The 18,321-nt window shown below is 46.0% G+C and overlaps 1 protein-coding gene across 3 annotated transcripts in view; it reads right to left on the bottom strand.

The window, feature by feature from the left end:
- IPO13 (importin 13) overlaps positions 1 to 749 on the bottom strand; it is a 68,623-nt gene extending 67,874 nt beyond the window's left edge. For 2 of the 3 annotated variants that reach the window (XR_005774361.1, XM_040408617.1), the window contains exon 1: positions 609 to 685. The gene's annotated coding sequence lies outside the window, so the exon portion shown is untranslated. Of the gene's footprint in view, positions 1 to 608 lie in introns of all 3 variants that reach the window. The other variant, XM_040408618.1, reaches the window with a different exon arrangement.
- Positions 750 to 18,321: the final 17,572 nt, after the last annotated feature.

Raw genomic sequence — 18,321 nt, 5'->3', positions numbered from 1 at the left:
TCCTCGGTGTGCTCTCTCCTATCACTGTCTCTCCTCGGTGTGCTCTCTCTCCTATGACTGTCTCTCCTCGGTGTGCTCTCTCCTATCACTGTCTCTCCTCGGTGTGCTCTCTCCTATGACTGTCTCTCCTCGGTGTGCTCTCTCCTATAACTGTCTCTCCTCGGTGTGCTCTCTCTCCTATGACTGTCTCTCCTCGGTGTGCTCTCTCCTATCACTGTCTCTCCTCGGTGTGCTCTCTCCTATCACTGTCTCTCCTCGGTGTGCTCTCTCCTATGACTGTCACTCCTCGGTGTGCTCTCTCCTATCACTGTCTATCCTCGATGTGCTCTCTCTCCTATGACTGTCTCTCCTCGGTGTGCTCTCTCCTATGACTGTCTCTCCTCGGTGTGCTCTCTCCTATCACTGTCTCTTCTCGGTGTGCTCTCTCCTATCACTGTCTCTCCTCGGTGTGCTCTCTCCTATGACTGTCTCTCCTCGGTGTGCTCTCTCCTATCACTGTCGATGCTCTCTCTCCTATCACTGTCTCTCCTCGGTGTGCTCTCTCCTATCACTGTCTCTCCTCGGTGTGCTCTCTCTCTCCCAGGCCCCTCCCTAGCAGTGTCTGTCACCTCCCGGTGCCGCTCCTCACCGGTCCTCCCGGCGCCGCTCTCACTCTCGGTGACACACACCAGCTGCGGGTCCTGCCAGGGCTGCCCCACATATGCCTGACTGATGGACTCACACACGGCCTTCACCTAACACCAATGAACGGATGACCGTCACCTCCTCAGCCCCCGTCCCAGCTCCGGGTACCGCCGTATAATGTGCGACCAGGCAGAAAAAAAGAACAGATCCGAATGGACCCCGCGCGCAAGGCTTCATGGGGGATGTAGTTTCGGCGCGTCTGGTTTCTGCCTGGACTGTGAATTGATCCCTGATAAAGTCCGCATGTCAGTGCCATCTACTGCGCTCTGCTGTCAGGATGTGGCTATCCCTAGGACTGGCCCTGTTATCAGCCCTCCCAGGGCATGCCTGGGGATAGCCACATATGGCTGTTCTCTGATGGTCCTGAGGAGAATCACTTCAACCTACAACAACCCACAATTGCAACACATCAATCCTCAGAAAAAAAACATAAATAAACACCAAAAAACGAGGATGCTGTTTATATAAAAATGAATACTTTTATTGAATTACATAGAACAATAAATATCACTGTTAAGGGATAATAGGACATGAAGAAGCCTCTACAGGCATGCTCAACCTGCGGCCCTCCAGCTGTTGCAAAACTACAACTCCCAGCATGCCTGAACTGCCTACAGCTATCAGCCTACAGCAGGGCATTGTGGGAGTTGTAGTTTTACAACAGCTGGACTCAGGGCCGCAGGTTGAGCATGCCTGCGTCTAAAGAATGGGCTCAACAATGCAGAGAATCGCATTTGAGGAAAATTGCACCTTGAGCAGCCACAGTTACCAGAATAATAAAGAGTCAGGTGACAGTGAACTAAATGACGGTCCTGAGGAGAATCACACCAGCAGCGGGTCAGTGTTCAGGCTAGGGCTGCAGCTAACAATTATTTGAATAATCGATTAGTTGTCGATAATTTAATCGATTAATTGGGAAAAAACACCAAAATTACAAAACAAAGAGGTTTATATGATTTCACTTGAAAAATTATGTTCAAAGGCCATATTAAAACAAATTGTGGATGGCACTGTTATGGAGGGGGATCTGTGGATGACACTGCTATGGGGGATCTGTGGATGACACTGCTATGGGGGATCTGTTAATGGCACTGTTATGGAGGGGATCTGTGGATGGCACTGTTATGGGGGGATCTGTGGATGGCACTGTTATGGGGGGATCTGTGGATGGCACGGTTATGGGGGGATCTGTGGATGACACTATTATGGGGGATCTGTGGATGGCACTGTTATGGGGGGATCTGTGGATGGCACTGTTATGGAGGGGGATCTGTGGATGGCACTGTTATGGGGGGATCTGTGGATGACACTGTTATGGGGGATCTGTTAATGGCACTGTTATGGAGGGGATCTGTAGATGGCACTGTTATGGAGGGGATCTGTGGATGGCACTGTTATGGGGGGGGATCTGTGGATGGCACTGTTATGGAGGGGATCTGTGGATGGCACTGTTATGGGGGATCTGTGGATGGCACTGTTATGGGGGATCTGTGGATGGCACTGTTATGGAGGGGATCTGTGGATGGCACTGTTATGGAGGGGATCTGTGGATGGCACTGTTATGGAGGGGATCTGTGGATGGCACTGTTATGGGGGATCTGTGGATGGCACTGTTATGGAGGGGATCTGGGGATGGCACTGTTATGGAGGGGATCTGTGGATGGCACTGTTATGGAGGGGATCTGGGGATGGCACTGTTATGGGTAAAGGGATCTGTGCACTGTTATGGGGAGGGGGATCTGTGGATGGCACTGTTATGGGTAGGGGGATCTGTGGATGACACTGATATGGGGGGATCTATAGATGACACTATATAGCATCTTATGCTATATGTGTCATCCACAGATCCCCCTCCCCATAACAGTGCACAGATCCCCCTCCCCATAACAGTGCACAAATCCTTTTCCCAATAACAGTGCCATACACAGATCCCCCTCCCCATAACAGTGCCATACACAGATCCCCCTCCCCATAACAGTGCCATACACAGATACCCCTCCCCATAACAGTGCCATACACAGATCCCCCTCCCCATAGCAGTGCCATACACAGATCCCCCTCCCCATAACAGTGCCATACACAAATCCCCCTCCCCATAGCAGTGCAAAAATCCCCTTCCCAATAACAGTGCCATACACAGATCCCCCTCCCATAACAGTGCCATACACAGATACCCCTCCCCATAACAGTGCCATACACAAATCCCCCTCCCCATAGCAGTGCAAAAATCCCCTTCCCAATAACAGTGCCATACACAGATCCCCCTCCCCATAACAGTGCCATACACAGATCCCCCTCCCCATAACAGTGCCATACACAAATCCCCCTCCCCATAGCAGTGCAAAAATCCCTTTCCCAATAACAGTGCCATACACAGATCCCCCTCCCCATAACAGTGCCATACACAGATACCCCTCCCCATAACAGTGCCATACACAGATCCCCCTCCCCATAGCAGTGCCATACACAGATCCCCCTCCCCATAACAGTGCCATACACAAATCCCCCTCCCCATAACAGTGCACAAATCCCCTTCCCAATAACAGTGCCATACACAGATCCCCCTCCCATAACAGTGCCATACACAGATCCCCCCTCCCAGTAACAGCCCCGGCCCCGCTGCTCACAGCAGACTATTCTGGCAGTAACTTTTACTCAGCGCATCTTTATTACCTTACAATGAAGCCCAGGTAACAGGCAGAGCGGGCGGCGGCGTAACGTCACTCACTCACGTGACGCACCTGCTCCGCCCACTTTATGAATGAAGGAGGCGGAGCAGGCGCGTCACGTGAGTAAGTGACGTTACGCCGCCGTCCGCTCTGCCTGTTACTGGAGCTTCATTGTAAGGTAAAATAAAGATGCGCTGTTTTAAAGTAAACCGCCCGCCCGCATAGCAACGAATCGGCGATCATTCGATAACTGGATTCGTCGACAACGAATCCCGTTATCGAATATTATCGATAAAGTCCATTAATCGTTGCAGCCCTAGTTCAGGCGCTGTCCATGCTACATTACCTGGACATCTTTTGAATGAGCCCTAATGGCACCACATTGGGGAAGTCGCTGTTCAGTCACTCTGCATTGTAAATGGCCGCTCGGCATCTGCAGTCCTGCAAGGCCTTTACCCCAAGTGGCTATAATACTGGGGCTACTGGCGATCTCGGCCGCTGCACCTGTTGTGTGACCAAGGATCGCCGTGTAGCGCTGAATGGGGCTGCAGCACGACTCGCAAGTTGCTGCATCCACAGAAAGTCCAAAAATTTAACACCGCTGAATTTTTTGCAATTCTGGGGACAAAGTCGTGACATTGTGCGAGTCGTGCTGTGACCCCGATCAGTTCAGTGGCTGCAGCGCTGCACAGCCATCCTTGGTTGTCCATCAGGTAGAGCTGCCAAGATGGCTATGTGGCCCCAGCCTAAGGCTATAAAGGCAAGTTTTTTTATTATTGGATTTTATTAATTTTGGAGTAAAGATAATTTTTTTAATTGGTCTTTATAAAAAATATTGAGCCATTCTGTCAGAAAGGGTTAAAGGGGTTGTCTCATCATGGACAATGGGGGAATATCGTTAGGATATGCCCTCATTGTTTTATAGGTGCAGGTGCCACCGCTGGGACCCGCACCTATATCGAGAACGGAGCCCTGCAAGTGAAGGAGGGCGCCTGCGTATGCGCAGGCGTCCTCCATTCATTTTCTATGGTGCCGGCGAAAATAGCCGAGCGCTGGCTCAGCTATTTACATCGGCCCCATGGAAATGAATGGGAGCGGAGGCCGCGCATGCGCGGTACGCTCCCATTCACTTCTATGGGGAGCCGGCTTGGTGGCGGCCGGACCGGAGTCTTCCAGCCACCACCTTGCAGGGCTCTGTTCTCTTTTTAGGTGCAGGTCCCAACGGTGAGACAATGGGGCATATCCTAGCAATATGCCCCCATTGTCTATGATGAGAAAACACCTTTAACTCCTTCAGGACACAGCCTTATTTCACCTTAAAGGGAACCTGTCACCAGGATTTTGTGTATAGAGCTGAGGACATGGGTTGCTAGATGGCCGCCAGCACATCCGTAATACCCAGTCCTCATAGCTCTGTGTGCTTTTATTGTTTAAAAAAAACTATTTGATACATATGCAAATTAACCTGAGATGAGTCCTGTCCCTGACTCATCTCACATACAGGACTCATCTCAGGTTAATTTGCATATGTATCAAATCAGGTTTTTTACACAATAAAAGCACACAGAGCTATGGGGACTGGGTATTGCGGATGTGCTAGCGGCCATCTAGCAACCCATGTCCTCAGCTCTATACACAAAATCCCAGTGACAGGTTCCCTTTAAGGACCAGGCCATTTTTTGCAAATCTAACCAGTGTCACTTTATGTGGTGATAACTTTAAAACGCTTTTACTTAGCCAGGCAATTCTGAGATTGTTTTTTGGTCACATATTGTACTTCATGACACTGGTAAAATTGAGTCAAAAAAATTCATTTTTATTTATAAAAAAATACCAAATTTTGCAAATTTCAAACTTTCAAGTTCTCTACTTCTACAATTCATAGTAATAACTCCAAAAATAGTCATTAATTTACATCCCCCATATGTCTACTTCATGTTTGGATCATTTGGGGAATGCTATTTTATTTTTTGGGGACGTTAGAGGGCTTAGAAGTTTAGAAGCAAATCTTGGAAATTTTCAGAAATTTTCAAAAACCCATTTTTTTAGGGACCAGTTCAGGTTTGAAGTCACTTTGTGAGGCTTACATAATAGAAATCACCCAAAAATGACCCCATTTTAGAAACTACACCCCTCAAGGTATTCAAAACTGATTTTACAAACATTGTTAAGGTTAACCCTTTAGGTGCTCCTCAAGAGTTATTGGCAAATGGAGAAAATTTCAGAATTTCATTTTTTTGCCAATTATTCCATTTTAACCCATTTTTTTCACTAACAAAGCAAGGGTTAACAGCCAAACAAGACTGTATCTTTATTGCCCTGACTCTGCCGTTTACAGAAACACCCCATATATGGCTGTACACTACTGTACCCACACGGCGCTCCTTTCCCTCTACACCCCGCCGTGTGGGTTTTGGAAGGCTGATTTTTATGGACCGGTTTATTTACACCGTGTCCTATTTCAAGACCCCCTGATGCACCCCTGGAGTAGAAATTTCCTAAAAGTGACCCCATTTGGGAACAGGTCAGAAGTTGGATTGGGGAAATCTGGAAATATGACATAAGATTAGCTCCTGAGGCTATGCTCTTTCACGAGTTTGAAGAATCTCGGCACTCTCCCCCATTGATAGTAGATGCGGCATTGGTGATTTCACTGAGATGTCTACTGCAGCGGTGGTTCAGGGCAGAGATGCCTGGGCTTCATGAGGTGAAGGCGCAGATGGTCCACTTTATGTTTCTAGACAAATTGGACACTGAGTCAAATAAAGACAAAAAAACTAAATGGTTTTTTAAAAGGTGGAAAATGTTTATTGCCAATAGTTTTACGCAGGAAGAAATAAAAAACATTATGCAATCATTCAAGTACACAGAATGGTATAGCCTAGAAGCCCTCAAAGGCACGTTAGGGAAACTAGCCATTTGACCACTGATAAGAGGAGACGGGAAGGAACCAGGTAGAAAATTAAGAGGGCATATATCATAATATAACACGAGATACTAGACATAATATAACACGAGATACTAGAGATAATAGATTGGTAATTTAAAAGACAGTATTTGCTGAAGTGACCTAGTTGGGTGGGAGGGGGGGGGGGGGGTTTGGGGAGCTGGGGTATTTTTTTCATTTTTGTATATGGAAATGATAAAAAAAATGTATCACCTTTGCATTGAATCTGTAATCAAAGTTTTTGTATTATTGTATTGTGAATTGGTGAAACAAAAAAAACAAATTTAAAAAAAAAAAAAAAAGGGACCCCATTATGGAAACTACAGGATAAGGTGGCGTTTTTTTTTGCGACAATTTTTAGAGTACATATGTTTTTTGGTTGCTCTATATTACATTTTTGTAAGGTAAGGTTACCAAAAATTGAAATTCTGAAATTTCATCTCTATTTGCCATAAACTGTTGAGGAACACCTAAAGGGTTAATAAAGTTTGTAAAATCAGTTTTGAATACGTTAAGGGGTGTAGTTTCTTAGATGGGGTCACTTTTAGGTAGTTTTTACTCTAGGGGGGCATCAGGGGGGCTTCAAAAGGGACATGGTGTCATCAAAATCTGCCTTCCAGAAACCATGTCGGTCCTTTCCTTTTGCGCCTCCCTTTTACTGATACAGCAGTTTACGACCACAAATGTGGCGTTTCTGTAAACTGCAGTATCAGGGTAATAAATATTAAGTTTTGTTTGGCTGTTAACCCATGGTTTTTAACGGAAACAACGGATTGAAATGGAAAAGTGGCAAAAATTGCTGTTTTGGCACCATTTAAAAAAAATTTTTGGACCGTGTTAATCTGGGGGGTTGGGTCATGGGGGATTTTTACAGAGGAGATTATTACGGACGCGGCGATACCTAATAAGTCAAATTTTTTACAATTATTTAGGTTTTAGACTATATTATCTTTTTGGATACAAAAAAAGAAATTCTTTGTATCTCTATAGTCTAAGAGTCATTTTTTTTGTTTTTTAGCCGATTGTATTAGGTAGGGGCTCATTTTTTGCGGGATGAGGGGACAGTTTTATCGGCACTATTTTGGGGGCTATATGACTTTTTGATCGCTTGCTATTACACTTTTTTTTATGTAAGGTGACAAAAAAAAAATCTTTTTTTAATTTTTTTTAATTTTTACCGTGTTAATCTGGGGGGTTAGGGGTATATTTACAGAGGAGATTATTACCGACGCGGCGCTACCTAGCAAGTCTACTTTTTATTTTTTTTAGTTCTACCAAAAATTTTATTTGGGTGTCTCAAGTCTATTTTTTTTGAATAGTCAGTGGCTAAATTGGTGAAGGGGATTATAAATTTAGAACTTCATGGAAGTGTGATACTCCCTGAAACAACCAATAATGCAGAGGCCCGGATGATCGGGGCACGTGTCACACTGAGTAGTGGTGTCCTTCCGTATCCCCCTCCTGTGACACACTCTGCACTTTTTTTGGGTTCGTCCCTTCTTTCCAGTATGGGGGACCACACCTGGAAAGTGTTGGCCAGGGACGATCCGGGCGCCTCCAGTTCCTGAGGTACTCCGGCCTGCTCTTTCCCGGTCAGAAAAGATCAGGGCCTTGAGGACTGCCTTATAGAACTGGAGGAATGTCCCTGTGCTGCCAGCGCTCCGGGACAGTACAAAAGAGTTGTACATGGCAACCTGTACCAAGTAGACCGCAACTTTTTTGTACCATGCCCGGGTTTTGCGCATGGCGTTATATGGCCTGGTCAGAAAAGATCAGGGCCTTGAGGACTGCCTCATAGAAGTGGAGGAATGTCCCTGTGCTGCCAGCGCTTCGGGACAGCACAAAAGAGTTGTACAAGGCAACCTGCACCAAGTAGATCGCAACTTTTTTGTACCATGCCTGGGTTTTGCGCATGGCGTTATATGGCTTGAGCACTTGATCAGAGAGATCAACTCCTCCCATATACCGATTGTAGTCGACGATACAATCGGGCTTGAGGACCGTTGCCGTGGTACCTCGCACAGGGACAGGGGTGGTGCAGTTACCGTGGATTGTGGACAGTACAAGGACATCCCTCTTGTCCTTATATCTGACCAGCAGAAGGTTTCCACTGGTAAGGGCACGGGTCTTACCCCTGGGGATAGGTACCTGGAGGGGGTGGGCAGGGAGGCCGCGCCGATTTTTCCGCACGGTCCCACAAGCGAACGTGGATCTGGCGGCGAGGGACTGGAACAAGGGGATACTGGTATAAAAGTTATCCACGTATAGGTGGTAACCCTTATCTAGCAGTGGGTGCATAAGGTCCCACACAAGTTTCCCGCTAACACCCAGAGTGGGGGGACATTCTGGGGGTGGAATACGGGAATCTCGCTCCTCGTACACGCGAAACTTGTAAGTGTACCTTGAGGTACTCTCACAAAGTTTGTACAGCTTCACGCCATACCTCCCCCGCTTAGAGGGAACATACTGGCGGGAAATAAGTCTCCCCTTGAAAGCAATGAGAGATTCATCAACCGCGACCTCCCTTCCAGGCACATAGGCCTCCATGAATTTGGCCCTGAAGTGATCGATGACCGGCCTGATTTTGTACAGGCGGTCATAGGCAGGATCACCTCGGGAGGGACATGCTGCATTATCTGCATAATGCAGGCATTTCCGGATGGCCTCAAATCGGGAACGTGTCATGGCCGTACTGTAGAGTGGGGTCTGGTAGAGGACGTCCCCACTCCAGTAATGCCTGACACTGGGCTTTTTGACTAGGCCCATATGCAGCACGAGGCTCTAAAAAGTCCTTATCTCGGCTGCACTGACCGGAGTCCAGCCACCGGGCCTAGCCAAAAACAAGCCCGGGTGTTGAGCGACGAACTGTTGGGCGTACAGGTTCGTCTGCTCCACCATCAGATTTACCAGTGGGTTACTGAAAAAAAGACTGAAAAAGTCGTATTCAGTGAAGTCCACTGTGTAAATCTGGATTCCTGATTCACCAACAAAATCAGGAATCGCGGGCTCAAAGTTCTCTGGGGTACACCAGACAAGTCCACCTGCAGGGGGCTCAGGTGAACTGACCTGGTGGACCGGAAAACTAGTACGAGCCCCAGAGCTGCTCATACTAGGCTGGGCCACAGGGTCCCTAGCATGGGGGTCCCCTCGATCCGCCTGGCGGCGTCTCCGCCGCCTTGGGGGCTCATCATCGCTTGATGATGAGGAGGATGCGGATGACAACAGGAACGTGGGGTCATCCTCATCCTCACTGGGGCTCTCGGACTCGGAGGCAAGGAGGGCGTATGCCTCCTCGGCCGAGAACATCCGGCGGGCCATCGGGAGTGTGTCTGCTTGTGTGTGTGCGTGGGTGGAAAACTTTATTAGGCGTGCGTGTAACTAAAAAAAGGAAAAAAAAAGTGTAAAAAATAAATAAAAAATACAAATGCGCTGTGGGGCGGGGTGGGCGATGCGCTAACAGTGGCCGGACGCAAAGAGTGCTAACTGCTGTGGACCCCAGACACCCGATTAGGGGGCTCACAGACCAAAAAAGTTTTTTATTTTTTTTTACCTAATCTAACCCTAACTACCCCTGCCTACACCTCCCACTACCTACCTGCCCCTGCCTCCTAAGGTGCCTGATGGCACCAAAAACTCACAATGTCAGGGGGCAGCTCGATCTCCTGCTGCTCTCCCCGCTCCACGGACCGGAATGAGCGAGGAGAGCAGCGGCGGAGATTCAAACTTGCTGGGCTCCGCCCACATGCCGCATGGGGACCAATCGCAGGTGATCCTGAGAGGTGGCGTGATCGCCACCTCACAGGATCGCAGGACGGTGATTGGTGGTGTATAATCACACCACCGATCACCGTCCTTTCCAGGTTATCGGGTCATCAAAGACCCAAATAACCCGGAAACGCAGAAAACCGCAGGTCTGAATTGACCTGCGGTTTTCTGCGATCGCCGACATCGGGGGGTCACAAGACCCCCCTGGGCATTGGTACAGAGTGCCTGCCGAATGATTTCGGCAGGCACTCTGTTCCGATCACCGCAGGCGGCGCTGCGGTGATCGGAAATTCTCAGGACGTACCTGTACGCCCTGTGTCCTTAAGTACCAGGACATCAGGGCGTACCATACGCCCTGTGTCCTGAACAGGTTAAAGGGGTTATCCAACGTCTCCAACAGCCCCCCATTTGCCAGGCCCGTCACAGCTAATATACTTACCCCGCGGTAGCATCGCGGAGGACGCTAGGGAGGCTCATCCCCGTCCCTGTCTGCCATTGACTGCTCCTCCCCGACACCGGATGTTCTTTCCTGACAATCACCTGCTCATCAGTGGAGGAGACACATTTACATGCACCGATCTCCTCCACAGTATGGGGAGCAGTGATCACTAATGTCATCGCTCGTCCTCATATAGAAGCGTTCCTTCCTGACAATCGCCTGCTCGTCAGTGGAGGAGACAAATATAAATACAGTGATCACTAATGCCATCGCTCGTTTCCATACAGAAGTGTTCCTTCCTGACAATCACCTGCTCGTCAGTGGAGGAGATACATTTACATGCTGCGATCTCCTCCACAGTATAGGGAGCAGTGATCACTAATGTCATCGCTCATCCTCATATAGAAGCATTCCTTCCTGACAATCTCCTGCTCGTCAGTGGAGGAGACACATTTAAATACAGCGATCTCCTCCACAGTATGGGGAGCAGTGATCACTAATTCCATCGCTCGTCCTCATACAGAAGTGTTCCTTCCTGACAATCGCCTGCTCGTCAGTGGAGGAGACAAATATAAATACAGTGATCACTAATGCCATAGCTCGTTTCCATACATAAGTGTTCCTTCCTGACAATCTCCTGCTCGTCAGTGGAGGAGACACATTTACATGCTGCGATCTCCTCCACAGTATGGGGAGCAGTGATCACTAATGTCATCGCTCATCCTCATACAGAAGCATTCCTTCCTGACAATCTCCTGCTCGTCAGTGGAGGAGACACATTTAAATACAGCGATCTCCTCCACTGTATGGGGAGCAGTGATCACTAATTCCATCGCTCGTTCCCATACAGAAGTGTTCTTTCCCGACAATCGACTGCTCGTCAGTGGAGGTGGCACATTTACATGCTGAGATGTCCTCCATAGTATGGGGAGCAGTGATCACTAATGCCATCACTCGTCCCTATACAGAAGTGTTCCTTCCTGACACTCTCCTGCTCGTCAGTGGAGGAGACACATTTACATGCAGCAGTCTCCTCCACAGTATGGGGAGCAGTGATCACTGATACCATCGCTCATTTCCGATCTGCTGCTGGCGAACGATGATTTAGGTGTCCACGTGAACAATCTTATTACATGATGAGCGAGTGTTTCGCCCATTTATCGGGTAACAATGTAATAAAAAGACCGAAATTGCGTATCGCTGGTGCGGCAGCTAATATTAACCGCCTCCGGACCGCCTAACGCAGGATCACGTTCCGGAGGCGGCAGCCCTGCGCACAGTCACGCATATATGCGTCATCTCGCGAGACGCGAGATTTCCTGTGAACGCGCGCACACAGGCACGCGTTCACATACGGACATCTGAATGGAGCCTTATAGGGGGGTGATCAATGACAGGGGGGTGATCACCCCATATAGACTCCCTGATCACCCCCCTGTCATTGATCACCCCCCTGTAAGGCTCCATTCAGATGTCTGTATGTTTTTTACGGATCCATGGATACATGGATCGGATCTGCAAAACACATACGGACATCTGAATGGAGCCTTATAGGGGGGTGATCACCCCATATAGACTCCCTGATAACCCCCCTGTCATTGATCACCCCCCTGTCATTGATCACCCCCCTGTAAGGCTCCATTCAGACATTTTTTTGGCCCAAGTTAGCGGAATTTTTTTTTTTTTCTTACAAAGTCTCATATTCCACTAACTTGTGTCAAAAAATAAAATCTCACATGAACTCACCATACCCCTCACGGAATCCAAATGCGTAAAATTTTTTAGACATTTATATTCCAGACTTCTTCTCACGCTTTAGGGCCCCTAGAATGCCAGGGCAGTATAAATACCCCACATGTGACCCCATTTCGGAAAGAAGACACTCCAAGGTATTCCGTGAGGGGCATATTGAGTCCATGAAAAATTGAAATTTTTGTCCCAAGTTAGTGGAAAGGGAGACTTTGTGAGAAAAAATAAAATAAAAATCAATTTCCGCTAACTTGTGCCAAAAAAAAATAAATTCTATGAACTCGCCATGCCCCTCATTGAATACCTTGGGGTGTCTTCTTTCCAAAATGGGGTCACATGTGGGGTATTTATACTGCCCTGGCATTTTAGGGTCTGGGATCCAAATGTCTAAAAATGCCCTCATAAAAGGAATGTGGGCCCCTTTGCGCATCTAGGCTGCAAAAAAGTGTCACACATCTGGTATTGCCGTACTCAGAAGAAGTTGGGCAATGTGTTTTGGGGTGTCATTTTACATATACCCATGCTGGGTGAGATAAATATCTTGGTCAAATGCCAACTTTGTATAAAAAATGGGAAAAGTTGTCTTTTGCCGAGATATTTCTCTCACCCAGCATGAGTATATGTAAAAAGACACCCCAAAACACATTGCCCAACTTCTCCTGAATACGGCGATACCACATGTGTGACACTTTTTTGCAGCCTAGGTGGGCAAATGGGCCCACATTCCAAAGAGCACCTTTAGGATTTCACAGGTCATTTACCTACTTACCACACATTAGGGCCCCTAGAATGCCAGGGCAGTATAACTACCCCACAAGTGACCCCATTTTGGAAAGAAGACACCCCAAGGTATTCCGTGAGGGGCATGCGAGTTCCTAGAATTTTTTGTCACAAGTTAGCGGAAAATGATGATTTTTTTTTTTTCTTACAAAGTCTCATATTCCACTAACTTGTGACAAAAAATAAAAACTTCCATGAACTCACTATGCCCATCACGAAATACCTTGAGGTGTCTTCTTTCCAAAATGGGGTCACTTGTGGGGTAGTTATACTGCCCTGGCATTCTAGGGGCCCTAATGTGTGGTAAGTAGCATTTTAGGGGCCCGAATGCGTGAGAAGTGGTTTGAAATCAAAATCTGTAAAAAATGGCCGGTGAAATCCGAAAGGTGCTCTTTGGAATGTGGGCCCCTTTGCCCACCTAGGCTGCAAAAAAGTGTCACACATCTGGTATCACCGTACTCAGGAGAAGTTGGGCAATGTGTTTTGGGGTATCATTTTACATATACTCATGCTGGGTGAGAGAAATATCTTGGCTAAAGACAACTTTTCCCATTTTTTTATACAAAGTTGGCATTTGACCGAGATATTTATCTCACCCAGCATGGGTATATGTAAAATGCCAGGGCAGTATAACTACCCCACAAGTGACCCCATTTTGGAAAGAAGACACCCCCAGGTATTTCGTGATGGGCATAGTGAGTTCATGGAAGTTTTTATTTTTTGTCACAAGTTAGTGGAATATGAGACTTTGTAAGAAAAAAAAAAAAAAATCATCATTTTCCGCTAACTTGTGACAAAAAATAAAAAACTCTAGGAACTCGCCATGCCCCTCACGGAATACCTTGGGGTGTCTTCTTTCCAAAATGGGGTCACTTGTGGGGTAGTTATACTGCCCTGGCATTCTAGGGGCCCTAATGTGTGGTAAGTACACTGCGTGCAGAATTATTAGGCAAATGAGTATTTTGACCACATCATCCTCTTTATGCATGTTGTCTTACTCCAAGCTGTATAGGCTCGAAAGCCTACTACCAATTAAGCATATTAGGTGATGTGCATCTCTGTAATGAGAAGGGGTGTGGTCTAATGACATCAACACCCTATATTAGGTGTGCATAATTATTAGGCAACTTCCTTTCCTTTGGCAAAATGGGTCAAAAGAAGGACTTGACAGGCTCAGAAAAGTCAAAAATAGTGAGATATCTTGCAGAGGGATGCAGCACTCTTAAAATTGCAAAGCTTCTGAAGCGTGATCATCGAACAATCAAGTGTTTCATTCAAAATAGTCAACAGGGTCGCAAGAAGCGTGTGGAAAAACCAAGGCGCAAAATAACTGCCCATGAACTGAGAAAAGTCAAGCGTGCAGCTGCCAAGATGCCACTTGCCACCAGTTTGGCCATATTTCAGAGCTGCAACATCACTGGAGTGCCCAAAAGCACAAGGTGTGCAATACTCAGAGACATGGCCAAGGTAAGAAAGGCTGAAAGACGACCACCACTGAACAAGACACACAAGCTGAAACGTCAAGACTGGGCCAAGAAATATCTCAAGACTGATTTTTCTAAGGTTTTATGGACTGATGAAATGAGAGTGAGTCTTGATGGGCCAGATGGATGGGCCCGTGGCTGGATTGGTAAAGGGCAGAGAGCTCCAGTCCGACTCAGACGCCAGCAAGGTGGAGGTGGAGTACTGGTTTGGGCTGGTATCATCAAAGATGAGCTTGTGGGGCCTTTTCGGGTTGAGGATGGAGTCAAGCTCAACTCCCAGTCCTACTGCCAGTTTCTGGAAGACACCTTCTTCAAGCAGTGGTACAGGAAGAAGTCTGCATTCTTCAAGAAAAACATGATTTTCATGCAGGACAATGCTCCATCACACGCGTCCAAGTACTCCACAGCGTGGCTGGCAAGAAAGGGTATAAAAGAAGAAAATCTAATGACATGGCCTCCTTGTTCACCTAATCTGAACCCCATTGAGAACCTGTGGTCCATCATCAAATGTGAGATTTACAAGGAGGGAAAACAGTACACCTCTCTGAACAGTGTCTGGGAGGCTGTGGTTGCTGCTGCACACAATGTTGATGGTGAACAGATCAAAACACTGACAGAATCCATGGATGGCAGGCTTTTGAGTGTCCTTGCAAAGAAAGGTGGCTATATTGGTCACTGATTTGTTTTTGTTTTGTTTTTGAATGTCAGAAATGTATATTTGTGAATGTTGAGATGTTATATTGGTTTCACTGGTAAAAAAAAATAATTGAAATGGGTATATATTAGTTTTTTGTTAAGTTGCCTAATAATTATGCACAGCAATAGTCACCTGCACACACAGATATCCCCCTAAAATAGCTAAAACTAAAAACAAACTAAAAACTACTTCCAAAAATATTCAGCTTTGATATTAATGAGTTTTTTGGGTTCATTGAGAACATGGTTGTTGTTCAATAATAAAATTAATCCTCAAAAATACAGCTTGCCTAATAATTCTGCACTCCCTGTAGTTTGAAATCAGAATCTGTAAAAAAATGGCCGGTGAAATCCTAAAGGTTCTATGAACTCACTATGCCCATCAGCGAATACCTTAGGGTGTCTACTTCCGAAATGGGGTCATTTGTGGGGTGTTTGTACTGTCTGGCCATTGTAGAACCTCAGGAAACATGACAGGTGCTCAGAAAGTCAGAGCTGCTTCAAAAAGCGGAAATTCACATTTTTGTACCATAGTTTGTAAACACTATAACTTTTACCCAAACCATTTTTTTTTTAATCAAAGACATGTAGAACAATAAATTTAGAGAAAAATTTATATATGGATGTCGTTTTTTTTGCAAAATTTTACAACTGAAAGTGAAAAATGTTATTTTTTTTGCAAAAAAATCGTTACATTTCGATTAATAACAAAAAAAGTAAAAATGTCAGCAGCAATGAAATACCACCAAATGAAAGCTCTATTAGTGAGAAGAAAAGGAGGTAAAATTCATTTCGGTGGTAAGTTGCATGACCGAGCTATAAACGGTGAAAGTAGTGTAGTGCAGAAGTGTAAAAAGTGGCCTGGTCTTTCAGGGTGTTTAAGCTATGGGGGCTGAGGTGGTTAAATGACAAATAGATCCAAACTGCTGGCCCAGGAGTGTCTCAGCAGATAAAAAATGGTAGATCCAACATCTTAAAATCCTTAATTCCTTTATTAATGTTGATAATTAGTGTTGAGCGAAGTGCATTTTAGATCATAGATCCGTCTCTGTACAGCATTCAAATGGATGGGCTTTGCGGAGGTGAAATTCGTTATCTCTGAAGTCGTGCGAGATGTTTTTGAAGAACTTTGGACTTCGATTTTTCAACTTGAAAATTTTAAAACTGAGATCCGAAGTCGACTTTAGAAGTCCCATGTCCTATCTTTTGCGTTGCAGAGGCATGGACCCAAAAGCCCACGGCAGGGCTTCCGAGTGTTTCCGTGGGCTTCTGGTCCGCAAAAGATAGGTCATGTCCGTAACACCGGCATGGCGACCATATGGTCATGTGAATGAGCCCTAATATGGGTTGGGGCAAACACAGTGACCATATACATGTCTTTATTTTCTCAAAATAAATACACTTTTTATGGATTTTTTTTTTTACAAAAATAAACAGTTATTAACAATTTTTTTAACCCCACCAGGGGACGTCGCTTAATGCAATGGTATCCCTAGTATATAGACAGTGGCAGGCTATACACACGGCAGGCTTACGGCCTTTCTTGGAGGCGAATGGGGACAGAGGGGCCCCCGCCATCTTTCTAACTACTTAGATACCAGTCCTGTCGGGGACTGAACAGACTCTACACTGCCTGCATCGCTCTGGGCGAAAAATTCTGTGATTAGTAAAAAAAATTGCTGGGCACGAAAAGCGCGAATGAAACAAATTAATTCAATTAATCGGCCAAATCAAATAATGTATTTTAAAAAAAAGAGGAGAATGGAAAACTTTGAGATTATGCTTTTCTGGTTCCATGGTTTCGGTGTTCATCGTGAGGTCCATCACATCAATGAAATGCTGCTTTTTTTTCTTCTATTTTTGCACAATAATAAACATTTGTACAGCATAATTTGTTTTGTGCCGCCGTACGCCGAGAGTCGTAACATTTTCATTTTTCCGACATGGAACTGTGAGAGGGCTGTTTTTATTTTTGCAGGGCGGGCTGTGGATTTTATTGGTACTAACTTGGGTACATTTTATTTTTTATGGGGGGTTAACATGATCCTTTTATACTGCGGGTCATTATGGATGCAGCAATATCAGTCGTGTACAGTTTTTTTGACGTAGTGAGAAATTTTTATTTATTTTTACATAAAAACGCTGTGCCTGGGTACAGATATAACCGTCATAGGGGGTTAAGACCAGGGCTCCATGGAGATTAAATGAGCAAGATGTCATGTGTGGAGAACACATTGTGACATCGCATGTAATCCCTACAATATGGGAACTTAAAAAATGTGACCCCTCAAAAAAAGAATATTGCATAAAACGCACCATTCCCCTCCCCCCCATGTTGAGGGGTTTCAGACAACTTCAGTAGACCATGTCCACTATGTCTATTATTCACAAATAACATTTTAGTCACTGATAGCTAATGATAAGAGGGCAGTGGGAGATTCTTCCAGTATAACCAGTACAGTCCTGCCCATGTTACACCCCAGTACAGGGAGAAGTCAGTGCTCTGAGGCGATGTGACAGGTAGAAACCGCCCAACTCGCCTAAGAGCGCTCAGCCAATCAGAAGAGTGGACAGTTCCGTGCTGGTCACTAGAAGCAGGCTCCGGATAGGCGGAGACGGGATTACTGCCTGTGAGGAGAAAAGAGCGGGAACTGCTGACGAGATTGGGTCGTGAGGGTGATGATGGCGCCGGCGAGGTCAGTGCAGTGGTGTGAATGTCGGTCTATACTGCACAGCAGTGATTGTGTGGTGTGTTCTCCGTGGTTTCCTGTCTCCAACTGATTCTCTTCATCTGAAGCATATTTTGCCCGCCTTCCCTGAGATATCATCTTGCTGTAATGTGTGTAAAATCCTCCAGGGATGCGCACAGTCTGTATGAGGCTTCGTACACATCTTCCTAAACACGTATTTTAACCCCTTCAGGACACGGTTTTCACCTTCCTACCCAGGCCATGTTTGTATATCTGACATGTCACTTTATGTGGTAATTACAATGAAATACTTTTACTTATCCATTCTGAGACTGTTTTCTCGTGACACATTGTACAGTGGTAAATTTGAGTCGATATATTTCACTTTTATGTATTAAAAATATCTGAAAATTGGAGA

The sequence above is a fragment of the Bufo bufo genome, chromosome 9 (assembly GCF_905171765.1).
Source record: "Bufo bufo chromosome 9, aBufBuf1.1, whole genome shotgun sequence".
NCBI classification, from domain to species: Eukaryota; Metazoa; Chordata; class Amphibia; order Anura; family Bufonidae; genus Bufo; species Bufo bufo.
The sequence above is the reverse complement of the archived record's forward strand: the minus strand, read 5'-3'. Positions and strand labels throughout refer to the sequence as shown.